Source organism: Oryx dammah, unplaced genomic scaffold (assembly GCF_014754425.2).
Source record: "Oryx dammah isolate SB20612 unplaced genomic scaffold, SCBI_Odam_1.1 HiC_scaffold_26, whole genome shotgun sequence".
NCBI classification, from domain to species: Eukaryota; Metazoa; Chordata; class Mammalia; order Artiodactyla; family Bovidae; genus Oryx; species Oryx dammah.
In genome coordinates, this window is record NW_024070210.1 from 50,076,706 (window position 1) to 50,092,051 (window position 15,346).

Here is a 15,346-nt window from a genome sequence, read left to right on the forward strand (position 1 = left end):
GAAAACATGTATGTAAAGAATTTAGCATGGTAACTGAATAACTTAATAAATAGCTAGTATTCCTATTATCTAAATCAAACCTTGATTTTACATATAAGACATGGTATCAAGTATTTTTTTTAACATTTTATTGGAGTATAGTTGATTTACAATGTTGTGTAACTTTCTGGTGTACAGCAGAGTGATTCAGTTATACATGTATTCATTCTTTTTTAATTCTTTGCTCATATAGGTTATCACAGGATATTGAATAGAGTTCCCTGTGCTATAGTAGGTTTGTGTTGGTTATCTGTTTTATACATAGTAGTGTACACGTGTTCATCCCAAGCTCCTGGTTTATCCTTCTCCCCAGTGTTTCGCCTCTGGTAACTGTGAGTTGTTTTTGATATAAGTCTGCTGCTGTTCTGTAAATAAGTTTGTGTCTTAGTTGCTCAGTTGGGTTTGACTGTAACCTCACAGACTGTAGCCTGCCAGAATCCTCTGTCCATGGAATTCTCCAGGCAAGAATACTGGATTGGATTGCCATTCTCTTCTCCAAAATAAGTTTGTATCATCTTTTTAAAGTGAGATTCCACATACGAGTGATATTTGTTTTCTCTTACGTCACTTACTATGATAATTTCTAGGTCCATCCATGTTGTTGCAAATGGCATTGTTTTGTTCTTTTTTATGGCTGAGTAAATATTCTGTTGAAAATATGGACCACATCTTTAGCTATTCATCTGTCAATAGACATGTAGGTTGTTTCCATGTGTTGGCTGTTGTGAATAGTGCTGCTATGAACATCGAGGTGCATGTCTTTTTGGATTAGAGTTTTGTCTAGATATATGCCCAGGAGTGGAGAAGGCAGTGGCACCCCACTCCAGTACTCTTGCCTGGAAAATCCCATGGATGGAGGAGCCTGGTGGGCTGCAGTCCATGGGGTCGCTAAGAGTCAGACACAACTGAGTGACTTCACTTTCACTTTTCACTTTCATGCATTGGAGAAGGAGATGGCAACCCACTCCAGTATTCTTGCCTGGAGAATCCCAGGGACCAGGGAGCCTGGCGGGCTGCCGTCTATGGGGTCGCACAGAGTCGGACACGACTGAAGTGACTTAGCAGGAGTGGCATTGCTAGATCATATGGTAATTCTACTCTTAGTTTTCCAAGGAATCCCTGCTTTCCATCACGGATGCACTAAATTACATTTGCACTGACAGGGTAGGAGGGTTCCGTTTCTCAGCATCCTCTCCAGCGTTTGTCGTTGGTTGACTTTTTAATGATGTCTATTCTAACTGGTGAGTTGGTACCTCATGGTAGTTTTCGTTTGCATTTTTCTAATAATGAGTGATGTTGAACATCTTTTCATATGCCTCCTGGCCATCTGTATTTCTTCTTTTTTGGAGAAACGTCTATTATGGTTTTCTGCCAATTTTTTGATTGGGTTGGTTGGTTGACAGCTTAATTTAGGGGCTAGTGCTTCCGTATGTGTTGAGTTTTTCAGTTGTCGGCAGTTTGGTATCAGTGGTTTACGCTGGACACTGTGTAGAACTCTGGAAGCCCCAGTGATCGATGAGGTCTTTCAGCTGAGTTATCGGGTGTCACGGTGTGTCCCAGGCACTGGGCACAAAGCCCGTGCTGCTGTAAAGCTGTATGGCACCTACGGCCCATTTCTCCCTGTACCTGCAAGTTTTACATGCTGTGCTACTGCTAACAGCATTTGGTGGCTAACAGTCTGCCTGCCACGCAGGAAACCAGCTTTGATCCCCAGGTAGGGAAGATCTTCTGCAGTAGGGAATTGCAACCAGCTCCAATATTCTTGCCTGGGAAATTCCACGGACAGAGGAGCCTGGCAGGCTACAGCCCCGTGGAGTTGCAAAGAGTAAAACATGACTGACTTAACAATTAGAGCTGCTCAGAGAGCACAGAAAAAATAGAGCAGCTCTAATTGGAAGTCAGTTGACTATCAGAATCTTCCCCTAGGTAAGGAAACAGATTTGAAGAGGTTAGGAAGCTCACACCTCTCTTGCGTACAAGTCCTCATTCCTGGCTGCCTGCTGGGCACCGCCTCATCTTCATAGCCACCCTATCCATAGCTGAGCACATTTTTTTCCATCAAAGTCAGATCCTCTAGTTGTGGTTAAGAGCAATGGCTTGGAAATCAGCCCTGGGTTTGGGTCCTAGATCTGCCTCTGGGTATATCTATAACTTTGAACTAATGCCTAACCTCTTTGAATCTCAGTTTCCTTAGCTAGGGGAAGATTCTGATCGTCATTCCTACTGAAACTTGCTAAGGTGATTCAGATATAAAGTGTCCAGTGTATATGGCCATGTTTGCATATTTCTGTTGATGCCATCACCACAGTCCCAGTTGCCATAAGTTCAGGGTTCTGCACTCACCTTTGAGCTTTGCACCTGGACTCACTCACTGGTGCAGAGCTGGCGTTTTCCTTCATGACATGCTTCATACGCTCTACTCCCGCTTCCCCAGCCTCCTGGAGATCAGTGTTCCGTCTCATCTCAGTCCCATCCCTGGCTCCAGGTTTGCCTTCTCAAATTCTTCTCCTTCATCTCACCTTTGCGTGGCATAGATTTCTGGAAAGCAAGGAGAGAGGGAAGGGGTCAAAGGCATTCACCCTGATGCCAGGGGCTTCTAAACACCTCATTAAAGGCAAAACTCACGAGTCAGATTTGAGAAGTTCGATATATATTAATTAAGGCCATTGAGAGCAATTTTAGGTCAGCTAGCCTTCAAAGAGAAAAGTGGAAAACAAAATACCAAAAGAAAAAAGACTTCTCTCCTTTGTCCCTTAGTGAAACTCAGTTTCCAGTAAACTCATAAATTATGTCTTAATAGGTACATTTTAATGAAAAATATTCCTTGCAGTCGTAAGTTCCCGGCGCATAGTAAGTACTTTAAAATGCCTACATTTTAATATTTCTGTTGTAGAAACCAGAACACAAAGTAGCTTTTTGTCAAGGCATTATTTGCTGACTCTGCTTTTGTTTGCCCCAGGGAACTGCCCCTTTATGGATTAATAAAAGGTTAACAATAGCCTTAATATGTTAAAGAAAATGGCTGAATTTTCATTCTGTGGTTGAAATTATTTGTGTTCTTGAAATCCTGTTGTTTCTTAGTGATCAACTAAAAAAACTAACCTCAATTCTTTTTGAAAGGTTGAGATATGAGAGCCTGTTTCTGAAACCCAGAGGGTTCACCTTTATAAATATTTCTGAAATTTATGGGCTTTTAGGATAGTGTCACCAGAGACTATTTCTGTTCTGTGGAATTTTCACAGGAGTTGGCACAAGTTGCCATCTGGCTCACGCCCCTGGCACTCCACTAAACTGCCTGGTCAGGTCCCTGGGGACTCCTGACCTGTGATATCCTGTGGATTCCTCTCTGTAGCAGGTGATGGTGAAATTGTTACCACTCGTTCCTCAAAATCCATTGTCCTCTGGTTACCTTGGTCATTCATCTGTGTACTGACAGTTCTGTGTTTGGCCTGAGTGAGCTGCTGAGGTCATGAAGATAAGCAAGATGTGGTTTTCACACTTCACGAAATTATAGCTAGCAGAGGATGTGCAGACCAGCAGGTGCAGTGAGATACTTCCATGGGTGTCACAAGCCTCTGTGACAGTCATTTTCAAGGGGAGGAGAGTGTGCAAGACATTGAATCGCTTGGGAGAGTTATGTGAAGACTAACATCCCCCACACCCAGGCTTCTAATTAATACACCTTATTAAGAAGTTGTCTCCCAACCATAGTTGAAAATCACCGCACAGATACTCAGTTGTATCCGACTCTGCAACCCCATGGACTGTAGCCCGCCAGGTTCCTCTCTGCATGGGATTTCCCAGCAAGGATACTGGAGTGGGTTGCCATTTCCTTCTCCAGGGTGTCTTCCCAATGCAGGGATCGAACCTGCGTCTCCTGCATTGCAGACAGATTCTTTACTACTGAGCCACCTGGGTAGCTGTATATAGTTATAAAACTTTTTTCTTGTGATGATTTATTAGCAACTCTCAAACAAGCAATACAGTATTATTACCTATAGTTGCTATGCTGTACATTATATCCTCATGACTTTTATAACTGGAAGTCTGTACCTTTTGACCCCCTTCACCCATTTTGCCCATCCCCCAACCCCTTCCTCTGGCAATCATCCATCTTTTCTTGGTATCTGTGAACTTGGTTTTTGTTGTTGGTTTTTTTTTTAACATACGAATAAGATACTTTGTCTGACTTATTTCACTTACCCTAATGCCCTCAAGGTCCATCCATATTTTGCAAATGGCAAGATATTATTCTCCTGCATTGGCAGGTGCATTCTTCACCACTGAACCACCACGGAAGCCCGATGGGAGGTGTTACTGATGGGGGCAAATTTAGCAAAAGTGAACCTTGTGGAAGGAGAAAACTGAGCAGCGCTGCTCAAGAAAACTGAGGGCACACAGAGAAAGGGATGATGGTTTCTATCACTGCTGTGCAGAATCGGGGGACAAGGTTTGATTCTTGAAATACAGGTAGGAATTAATCAGATTGATTTGATGAGGGGACAGCTGAGGATGGCAGACTGTGAAGCAGTGTGTAAATGAGGAGGGGCCAGGCGGGAGACAGAACAGTAGATGGTAGAGGCCTTTACAGCCTGCAGGGGAGATGAGAGTCCACCCAGGAAGCAAGGGGGAGAATGAAGAGTTTGAAGAATAGTAGTATGCTCCAATTGTCCTTTTAGGAAAATATCTTTGGCAGCAAAATGGACATGGGCTAAACCTGCAAGTAACAGAAATCATTTCTGCCTGTAGAGTCATGTGGTCTACCAAAGTTCAAAGGAAGCTGGGAAAAGTAGTTATATGTCTATAAGGAAAAAGAAATGGGACATTTTTCTCTATTCTAATCACAAAATTGTTACTTCTGCCTCCTAAATATCATCTTAACATTTCCTTGCTACTTTACCTCCAGTGCGATTTTTACAGTTTGAGTTCTCATGGTCTCTCTCACTTTCTAAATAGCAAAACTCTCCTAAATAACCTCTGGCCTCCAGACTAAGGCCTTTACAGTCAACCCTCAGAGGTGCCAAGGAATCTTGCTAGAATAAAAATAGGGGCATATCCTGCCCTCCTTAAAAACGGCTCACTGTCTCATTCTGAACCCCTCAGCAGGGCACAGAGGGCCCTTCTTCCCCCTTCCACCCCAGCCTCATCTTCTGCCACTTTCACATTGAACTCTTTTGCTCCAGTCCTGGCTAAGTATGTCTCCTTTTCACACTGTGGCCTCTGTGTTCACCCTTCTTTGCCTGTACTGCCTCTGCCTGGAATTCCTACCTCTTCCTCACTCACCTGAGGAATGCCTAGGCATCCTTCAGGAGTCACCTTCCCGGGGCTGACTTCCTCCCAGTGAAGCTAACTTGTTCTGCCCTCAGTTTGCCCATAATGTGTTTGTTCTTGTGCTGCTCAGGGTCTTGGCAGGAAGGGAAAATGGAAGACACTTAAATGAAATGACTGTGTACAAATTTGAGGGCAGCTTTTAGGGAAATAAAAAATGGACACTGGCTTGCTCTGGAGCTAGCAACAGTGGCAGCTGTTTCCAGCCTGGGCCTGATGAGATGGGGAGAGAAAGCTGGTAGAGGAGATGAAGGGATGAGCTATAGCGCAGTCTTTGCTAGAGGAATGTAGCCAACTACCGAGCTGCAGCCTGAGCAGAGGGAGCAGATGACTTGGTCTCCTGTGCTCTGTTCTCTGCCTCCACCTCCTAACAGGTCCAAACCAGCTGGAAGGTAACGGGGGAGGGGGTGCACTGATGTCCACCTTCTGGGCAGCTTCCCAGGGCATAGGGGAGAGAAGGATCTGAACAGGCAAACACAGAGCATCCAGTATGGCTCCTTATGCCTTTCCTTATACAGTACCTCAGACATTACAACGATTTAAGTATGTATCTTTCCCATCTAATTGTGAGCTCCTGAACGCATGGGTTTTTTTGTGTGTGTGTTTTTAAAAATTTTTCTGAATCATGGATACCTAGCAACCTTAAGTTGCTAAAACTACTCTCTGGCTCCAGGGAGAAGGGGGTTCAAGATGGTGGAGGAATAGGACGTAGAGCTCACCTTCTCCCACAAAAACATTAGCCATACAAGTGGACCAGTTCACACCGAACATCTACTGAATGCTGAAAGAAGACCTCAGACTTTGGAAAGGGCAAGAAAATCACCACATAACTGGGTAGGATAAAAGGGAAACGAAAGAATTGGGATGGGGCCTGCACCCAGGGAGGGAGCTTTTAAGAAGGAAAGATATACCATATCCTTGGATTGGAAGTAGTATCCAAATGACTGTACAATGGAAAAAAGACAGTCTCTTCAATAAGTGGTGCTGGGAGAATTGGATAGCTACATGTAAAAGAATGAAATTAGAACACTCCCTAACATCATACACAAAAATAAAACTCAAACTAAAGACCTAAATGTAAGCCCAGACACTATAAAACTCCTAGAGGAAAACAGAACACACTCTGATGTAAATAGCAGCAATATCTTTTTGGATCCATTTCCTAGGGAACATATCTCAACATAATAAAAGCCATTTATGACAAATCCACAGCCAACAAAATACTCAATGGTGAAAAGGTAATAGCTTTCCTGCTAAAATAAGGATGCTCACTGTCACCACTTCTATTCAGCATACTCCTGGAAGTCTAGGACACAGCAGACAAGAAATAAAAGGTATCCAAACTGGGAAGAGGTAAAATTGTCACTGTATGCAGACAACATGGTTATACATATATATATAAAATCCTAAGAACTCCACACAAAACTACTCTAGCTAATAAATGAATTCAGCAAAGTAGCAGGATTTAAGCCTAACATTCAGAAATTGGTTGCATTTCTTTACATTAACAATGAAATATCAAAAAGAAATGTAAAAACAAAAAAAACTTTTTAAAATAGCACCAAAAGAAGGAATAAACCTGACCAAGTAGGTGAAAGACTTATGCTGTGAATTACAAAACAATAATAAAGGAAAGTAAAGAGCATTCAGAGAAAGGGAAGATATCCCATGCTCTTGAATTGGAAGAATTAATACTGTTAACACATTACTGACCAGGGGGTTTTTGCAGAAACTAACACTTGTGGCCGGCGATCTGTTATCTAAATGAATACAGAAACATCTCTAGTCAATAATGTTCAGGTAACAAAACACATATTAATACATCTCTGATCAGTAACGTATTAAAATGGCCATGCGACACAAAAGTCTACAGAATGCAAACCCTATCAAAATACCCATGACATTTTTCATAGAACTAGAAAAATAATCCAAAACTTATATGGAATTATAAAAGACACAGAATTGCCAGTCCTAAGGGAAAAAAGCAGGAAGCATAACTCTCCCAGACTTCAGGCAATATTACAAAGTTACAGCATTCAAAACAGTGTATTATTGGTACAAAACCAGACATATGGATCAACAGGACAGAACAGAGAGGCCAAAAACAAACCCACATATCTAAGGGTCAATTAATCTCCAACAAAGGAGAAGAGAATATAAAATGGGGGAAAAGTCTCTTGGGCAAGTGGTGCTGGGAAAGCTGGACAGCAACATATAAATGAATGAAATTAGAAAACACCCTCACATCATGCACAAAAATAAACTCAAAATGGCTTAACGCCTTAAACACAAGACATGACACCATAGAACACCCAGAAGACAGCAGAGGCAAAACATTCTCTGACATAAATTGTACCAGTGTTTTCTTAGATCAGTCTCCCAAGGCAATAGAAATAAAAACAAAAACAAACAAATGGGACTTAAGTAAATTTACAAACTTTTGCACAGCAAAGGAAACTATAAAAAAAAAATGAAAAGACAATCCACGGAACAGGAGAAAATATTGGCAAATGATGCGGCAGACAAGGGCCTAACCTCCAAAATACACAAACAGCTTATATAAGTAGACAACAACAACAAAAAAAGCCCAATGGAAAAATGGGCAGAAGACCTAAACACACATTTCTCCAAAGAAGAAATATAGATGACCAGTAGGCACATGAAAAAATGCTCAGCATCACTAATTAGTAGAGAAATGCAAATTACAATGAAGTACCAACATACATCAGTCAGAAGAGCCATCATTAAAACGTCAGCAAACAATGAAAAAGTTACAACAGACAATGCAGAAATACAGAGATTACTACGAGCAACTATATGCCAAGAAAATAGACAACCTGGAAAAAATCGGCAAATTCTCAGAAAAGTACAACAACCATCCAAGACTGACTCAGGAAGAAATAGAAATTATGAACAGACCAATCACAAGCACTGAAATGGAAACTGTGAGCAAAAACCTTCCAACAAACAAAAGCCCAGGGCCAGATGGCTTCACAGTGAATTCTATCAAACATTGAAAGAACTAACACCTATCCTGCTCAAACACTTCCAAAAAACTGCAGAGGGAGGAATACTCCCAAACTCCTTCTGTGAGGCCACCATCACCACGATACCCAAACCAGATAAAGTTATCACACAAAGAAGAAAACTACAGGCCAATATCATTGATGAACACAGATGTAAACATCCTCAACAAAATACATGCAAACAGAATCCAACACCACATTAAAAGGATCATACATTGCGATCTAGTGGGGTTTATCCCAGGGATGCAAGGATTCTTTGATATATGCAAGTCAATCAATGTGATACACCATATTAACAAATTGAAAGACAAAAACCATATGATAATCTCAATAGATGCAGAAAAAGTTTCAACAAAATTCAACTCACATTTGATAAAATCTCTCCAGAAAAATGGGCACAGCAGGAATCTACCTCAACATAATAAAAGCCGTATAGGACAAGACCACAGAAAACATTATTCTCAGTGGTAAAAAACTGAAAGTATTTCCTCTAAGATCAGGAACAAGGCAAGGGTGCCCATTCTCATCATCATTAATCAACATAATTTTGGAAGTTGTAGCCATGGCAATCAGAGAAGAAATAAAAGGAATCCAGACTGGAAAAGAAGAAGTTAAACTCTGTTTTGCAGATGACATTGATAAAGATACCACCAGAAAATTATAAGAGCTAATCAATGAATTTAGTAAAGTCACAGGATGTAAAATTAATACACAGAATTCCCTTGCATTCCTATACATTAACAATGAAAAATCAGAAAGAGAAATTAAGGAAACAATCCCATTCACCACTTCAACAAAAAGAATAAAATACCTAGAAATAAACCTACCTAAGGAGACAAACGATCTCTATGCAGATACACTGATGAAAGATCTCAAAGATGATACAAACAGATGGAGAGATATATCATGTTCTTGGATTGGAAGAATCTATAGTATGAAAACATAGATTGCTTTGGGTAGTAAAGTCAGATTTCATGCAATCTCTATCAAATTACCAATGGCATTTTTCACAGAACTAGAAGAAAAAATTTTATAATTTGTAGGGAAACACAGAAGACCTTGAATAGCCAAAGCAATCTTGAGAAAGAAAAATGGAATTGGAGGAATCAACCTTCTAACTTCACTCTATACTACAAAGCTACAGTAATCAAGACAATATGATACTGGCACAAAAACAGAAATACAGATCAATGGAACTGGCTAGAAAGCCCAAAGATAAACCTCTGCACCTACGGGCACTTTATCTTTGACAAATGAGGCAAAAGTATACAGTGGAGAAAAGATAGTCTCTTCAGTAAGTGGTGCTGGGAAAACTGGACAGCTACATGTAAAAGAATGAAATTGGAACACTTTCTAACACCATATACAAAAACAGATTCCAAATAGATTAAAGACCTAAACATAAGATCAGAAACTATAAAACTCTTAGAGGAAACATAGGCAGAACAGACATAAAGTGCAGCCAAGATCCTCTTTGACTCACCTCCTAGAGTAATGGGAATAAAATAAAAAAACAAATGGGACTTAACTAAACTTAAAAGCTTTTGCACAGCGAAAGAAACTATAAACTAGATGAAAAGACAACCCTCAGAATGGGAGAAAATAATTGCAAATGAAACAACTGACAAAGGATTAATCTCCAAAATATACCAGCAGCTCAATATCAGAAAAGCAACCCAATCAAAAAAATGGGCAGAAGATCTAAACAGACATTTCTCCAAAGAAGATATATAGATAACCAACAAACACATGAAAAGAGGCTCAACATTGCTTATTACTAGAGATATGCAATTCAAAACTACAATGAGATATCATCTCACACTGGTCAGAATGGTCATCATCAAAAAAATCTACAAACAGTAAATGCTGGGGAGGGTGTGGAGAAAAGGAGGTCCTCGTGTGCTGTTGGTGGGAATGTCAACTGATACAGCCACTAGGAAAGACAGTATGGAGATTCCTTAAAAACTAGGAGTAACACTACCATGTGACCCAGCAATCCCACTACTAGGCATATATGAAGAGAAAGTCGTAACTGAAAAAGACACATGTACCCCAGTGTTCACTGCAGCACTATTTACAACTGTCAGGACATGGAAGCAACCTAGACGTCCATCTGCAGATGAATGGATAAGGAAGTTGTGCTACATATCCACAGTGGTATATTACTCAGCTATAAACAGGAATGAATATGAGTCAGTTCTAATGAGGTAGATGAACCTAGAGCCTGTGATACAGAGGGAAGTTAAGTCAGAAGGAGAAAAACAAGTATTGAACGTTAGTGCATATATATGGAATTTAGAAAAATAGTGCTGATGGACCTATTTGCAGGGAATGAAGGGACATGTAGACGCAGGGAACAGACTTGTGGACACAGCGGGGGAAGTAGAGGGAAGGCTGAACTGAGAAAGTAGCACCAACATATGTACACTACCATGTGTAAAATAGCTAGCTAGTGGGAAGCCGCTGTGTAACACAGGGAGCCCAGCTGGGTGCTCTGTGATGACCTAGAGGGGTGAGATGGCAGCAGGGAGGGAGGGTCACAAGCTAGGGGACATATATATAATTATGGCTGATTCATGTTGCTGTATGGCATAAACCAACACAACATTATAAAGCAATTATCCTCCAATTAAATAAAATGAAATAGAAATATTGTATATTAAAGCATTCATATGGAATCTAGAAAAATGGTACTGATGAACCTATTTTCAGGGCAGGAATAGAGACACAGGTGTGGATACAAGTGGAAGCAGGAGAAGGGGAGGGTGGAGTGAACTGACAGTAGCAGTGAAATATATCTATTATTATCATGTGTAAGATAGCTGGTGGGAAGTTGCTGTACGAAACAGGGACCTCATCTACAAACAGTAAATACTGGAGAGGATGTGGAGAAAAAGGAACCCTCATGCACTGTTGGTGGGAACGTAAATTGATAACAGGCACGATGGAGAACAATATGGAGATTCCTTAAAAAAAAAAAAAAGGGAATAAAACTACCATATGACCCAGCAATCCCACTACTGGGCATATACCCTGAGAAAACCATAATCCAAAAAGATGCATGTACCCTAATGTTCACAGTAGCACTATTTACAATGGCTAAGACATGGAAGCAACCTAGATGTCCACTGACAGATAAATGGATAAAGATGTGGTACACATATACAACAGAATATTACTCAGCTGTAAAAAGAATGAATCAAAAAACGGGCCAAAGAACTAAATAGACATTTCTCCAAAGAAGACATACGGATGGCTAACAACACATGGAAAGATGCTCAACATCACTCATTATCAGAGAAATGCAAATCAAAACCACAATGAGGTACCATTTCACACCTGTCAGAATGTCTGGGATCCAAAAGTCTACAAGCAATAAATGCTGGAGAGGTTGTGGAGAAAAGGGAACCCTCTTACACTGTTGGTGGGAATGCAAACTAGTACAGCCACTATGGAGAACAGTGTGGAGGGAGGCTCCTTAAAAAATTGCAAATAGAACTGCCTTATGACCCAGCAATCCCACTGCTGGGCATACACACTGAGGAAACTAGAATTGAAAGAGACACGTGTACCCCAGTGTTCATCACAGCATTGTTTATAATAGCCAGGACATGGAAACAACCTAGATGTCCATCAGCAGATGAATGGATAAGAAAGCTGTGGTACATATACACAATGGAGTATTACTCAGCCGTTAAAAAGAATACATTTGAATCAGTTCTAATGAGGTGGATGAAACTGGAGCCTATTATACAGAGTGAAGTAAGCCAGAAAGAAAAACACCAAATATAGTATACTAACACATATATATGGAATTTAGAAAGATGGTAATGATAACCCTGTATGCAAGACAGCAAAAGAGACACAGATGTATAGAATGGACTTTTGGACTCTGTGGGAGAGGGCGAGGGTGGGATGATTTGGGAGAATGGCATTGAAACATGTATACTATCATGTAAGAAATGAATCGCCAGTCTATGTTTGATACAGGATACAGGATGCTTGGGACTGGTGCACGGGGATGATCCAGAGAGATGATATGGGGTGGGAGGTGGGAGGGGCATTCAGAATTGGGAACTCATGTACACCTGTGGCAGATTTATGTCAATGTATGGCAAAACCAATACAGTATTGTAAAGCAAAATAAAGTAAAAATAAAAATTTAAAAATAAATAAATAAAAATAAATAAAAAGAATGAATTTGAGTCCGTTCTAGGGAGATGGATGAACCTAGAACCTGTTATGCAGAGTGAATTAAGTCAGAAAGAGAAAAATATCATATATTAACGCACATATATGGAATCTAGAAAAATGGTATTAATGAACCGATTTGCAGGGCAGGAATGCAGACCCAGACACAGAGAACAGAGCTGTGGACACAGTGGCATAAGCAAAGAGTGGGGTGAATGGAGAAAGTAGCACTAACACATATACACTAACGTGTAAAACAGACAGCTGGTGAGAAGGTGCCATGTAACACAGGGAGCCCCGCGTGGTGCTCTGTGATGACTAGAGGGAGGGAGGCTCAAGGAGGAGGTGATATATAAGTATAATTACGGCTGACTTTGTGCTGCTGTACAGCAGAAACCAACACAACGTTGTAAAGCAATTTTCCTCCAATTAAAAAATGAATTAAAAAAAAAAGAGGAAGCTCAGCTTGGGGTTCTGTGATGACCTAGAGGGGTGGGATGGTGGGAGATGGGAGGGAGGCTCAACAGGGAGGGGATATATGTATACTTATGGCTGACTCATGCTGGGGTACTGCAGAAATTAACGCAACATTGTAAAGCTGAGCCCCTGGGGAAGCACTTAAAGCAATTACCCTCCAATTAAAAACTGTTTAAAGATACACTTGAATAATGGAGAAAAAAGTCAACAAGCAACAAATTCTGGAAAGAATGTGGGGAAAGAGAGGCCTCCTATATTGCTGGTGGGAACGTCTGTTAGTGTGGCCACTGTGGCAAACTGTGGAAGTTCCTGAGAAAACTAAAAATAGAATTACCATATGATTCAGCAGCCCCACTCCCGGGCATGTAGCTAGACAAAACTCTAATCCCCAAAGATACATACCCCCCTATGTTCACAGCAGCACTATTCACAATAGCCAAAACATGGAAACAACCTAAACGTCCAGCAACAGATGAGTGGAGACGACAGTACATGTATACATACGATGAATGGTGCTCAGCCATGAAAGGGGTGAAGCAATGCCATCTGCAGAATGTGGATGCAACTGGAGATTAGCATACTAACTAAAGTCAGACAGAGAAGGACAAACACCACATGATATCACTTACATGTAGAATCCAAAATATGACACATATGAACTTATTTATGAAACAGAAACAGATTCATAGACCATAGAGAACAGATTTGTGGTTGCCAAGGGGAAGGGAAGGACTGGGAATTTGGGATTAGCAGATATAAACTATTACATATAGGATGGATTACAGGGTCCTACTGTATAACACAGGAAACTATATTCAATATCCTATAATAAACCATAATAGAAAAGAATATGAAAAAGAATGTCTCTATATAACTGAGTCCACTTTGCTGTACAGCAGAGATTGGCACACGTTGGAAATCAACTATACCTCAATAAAAATAAAATTAAATAAAAATACAAACAAATACCTTGTGAAACTTAAAAGCTTCTACACAGCAAAGGAAATAATAAACAACAAAAAGACAATCCACAGAATGGGAGAAAATATTTTCAAAGGAAGCAACAGACAAAGGATTAATCTATAAAATATACAAACAGCTCACACAGCTCTATGTCAGATAAAAAAAGAAAAAACAACCAAAAAATATGCAGAGGCTTTAAATAGCCATTTCTTCAAAGAAGACCTACTGATGGCCAAAAAGCGCATGAAGAGATGCTCAACATCACTAATTATCAAAGAAACAGAAAATCACAGTGAGGGATCACCTCACCTAGGTCAGAATGGCCTCATCAAAAAGTCTATAGACAGTAAATGCTGGAGAGAGAGTGGAGAAAAGGAACCTTCCTACACTGGTAGGAAGGAAACCTGTGGAGAAAAGGAACCTTCTCAACCTTCCTGGTGGTGGGAAGGTAAACTGGTACCACCACTCTGGAAAACGGTATGGAGGTTCCTCAAAAAACTAAAACTAGAACTACTATATGATTTAGCAATTGTACTCTTGGGCATATAGCCAAGGAAAATCGTAATTCCAAAAAAACACATGCACCCCAATGTTCATTACAGCACTATGTACAATGACCAAGACATAAAAGCAACCTAAATGTCCATCGACAGGAATCCATAACGATGTGGTACGTTTATACAGTGAAATATTACTCAGCCATAACAATGAAATAATGTCATTTGCAGCAACGTGGATAAACAGATAAAAAAACAAACTTATGGTTACCAAAGGGGAAATGTGGGAGGTGGTTAAATCCGGAGCTCGGGATTAACATATACACACTATTATACATAACAAAGATAACCAACAACGACCTACTATATAGCACAGGGAACTCTACTAATATTCTGTGATAACCTATATGAGAAAAGAATCAATAAATGAATATACATGCATGTGTAACAATAAAAAAGGCTGACACCGAAGAACTGATTCTTTTGAACTATGGTGCTGGAGAAGACTCTTGAGAGTTCTTTGGACAGCAAGGAGATCAAACCAGTCAATCCTAAAGGAATTCAGCCTGGACTATTCATTGGAAGGACTGATGCTGAAGCTGAAGTTCCAATGCTTGAGAGTAGCATGGAAATATATGCATGCTGCTGCTGCTGCTAAGTTGCTTCAGTTGTGTCCGACTCTGTGCAACCCCATAGACGGCAGCCCACCAGGCTCCTCTGTCCCAGGAATTCTCCAGGCAAGAACACTGGAGTGGGTTGCCATTTCCTTCTCCAATGCATGAAAGTGAAAAGTGTAAGTGAAGTCGCTCTTTTGTGCCCGACTCT

General features: G+C 40.5%; 1 protein-coding gene across 2 annotated transcripts in view; it reads left to right on the forward strand.

The window, feature by feature from the left end:
• LOC120853037 (myocardial zonula adherens protein) overlaps positions 1–15,346 on the forward strand; it is a 116,657-nt gene that overhangs the window by 99,429 nt on the left and 1,882 nt on the right. The window lies entirely within an intron of this gene.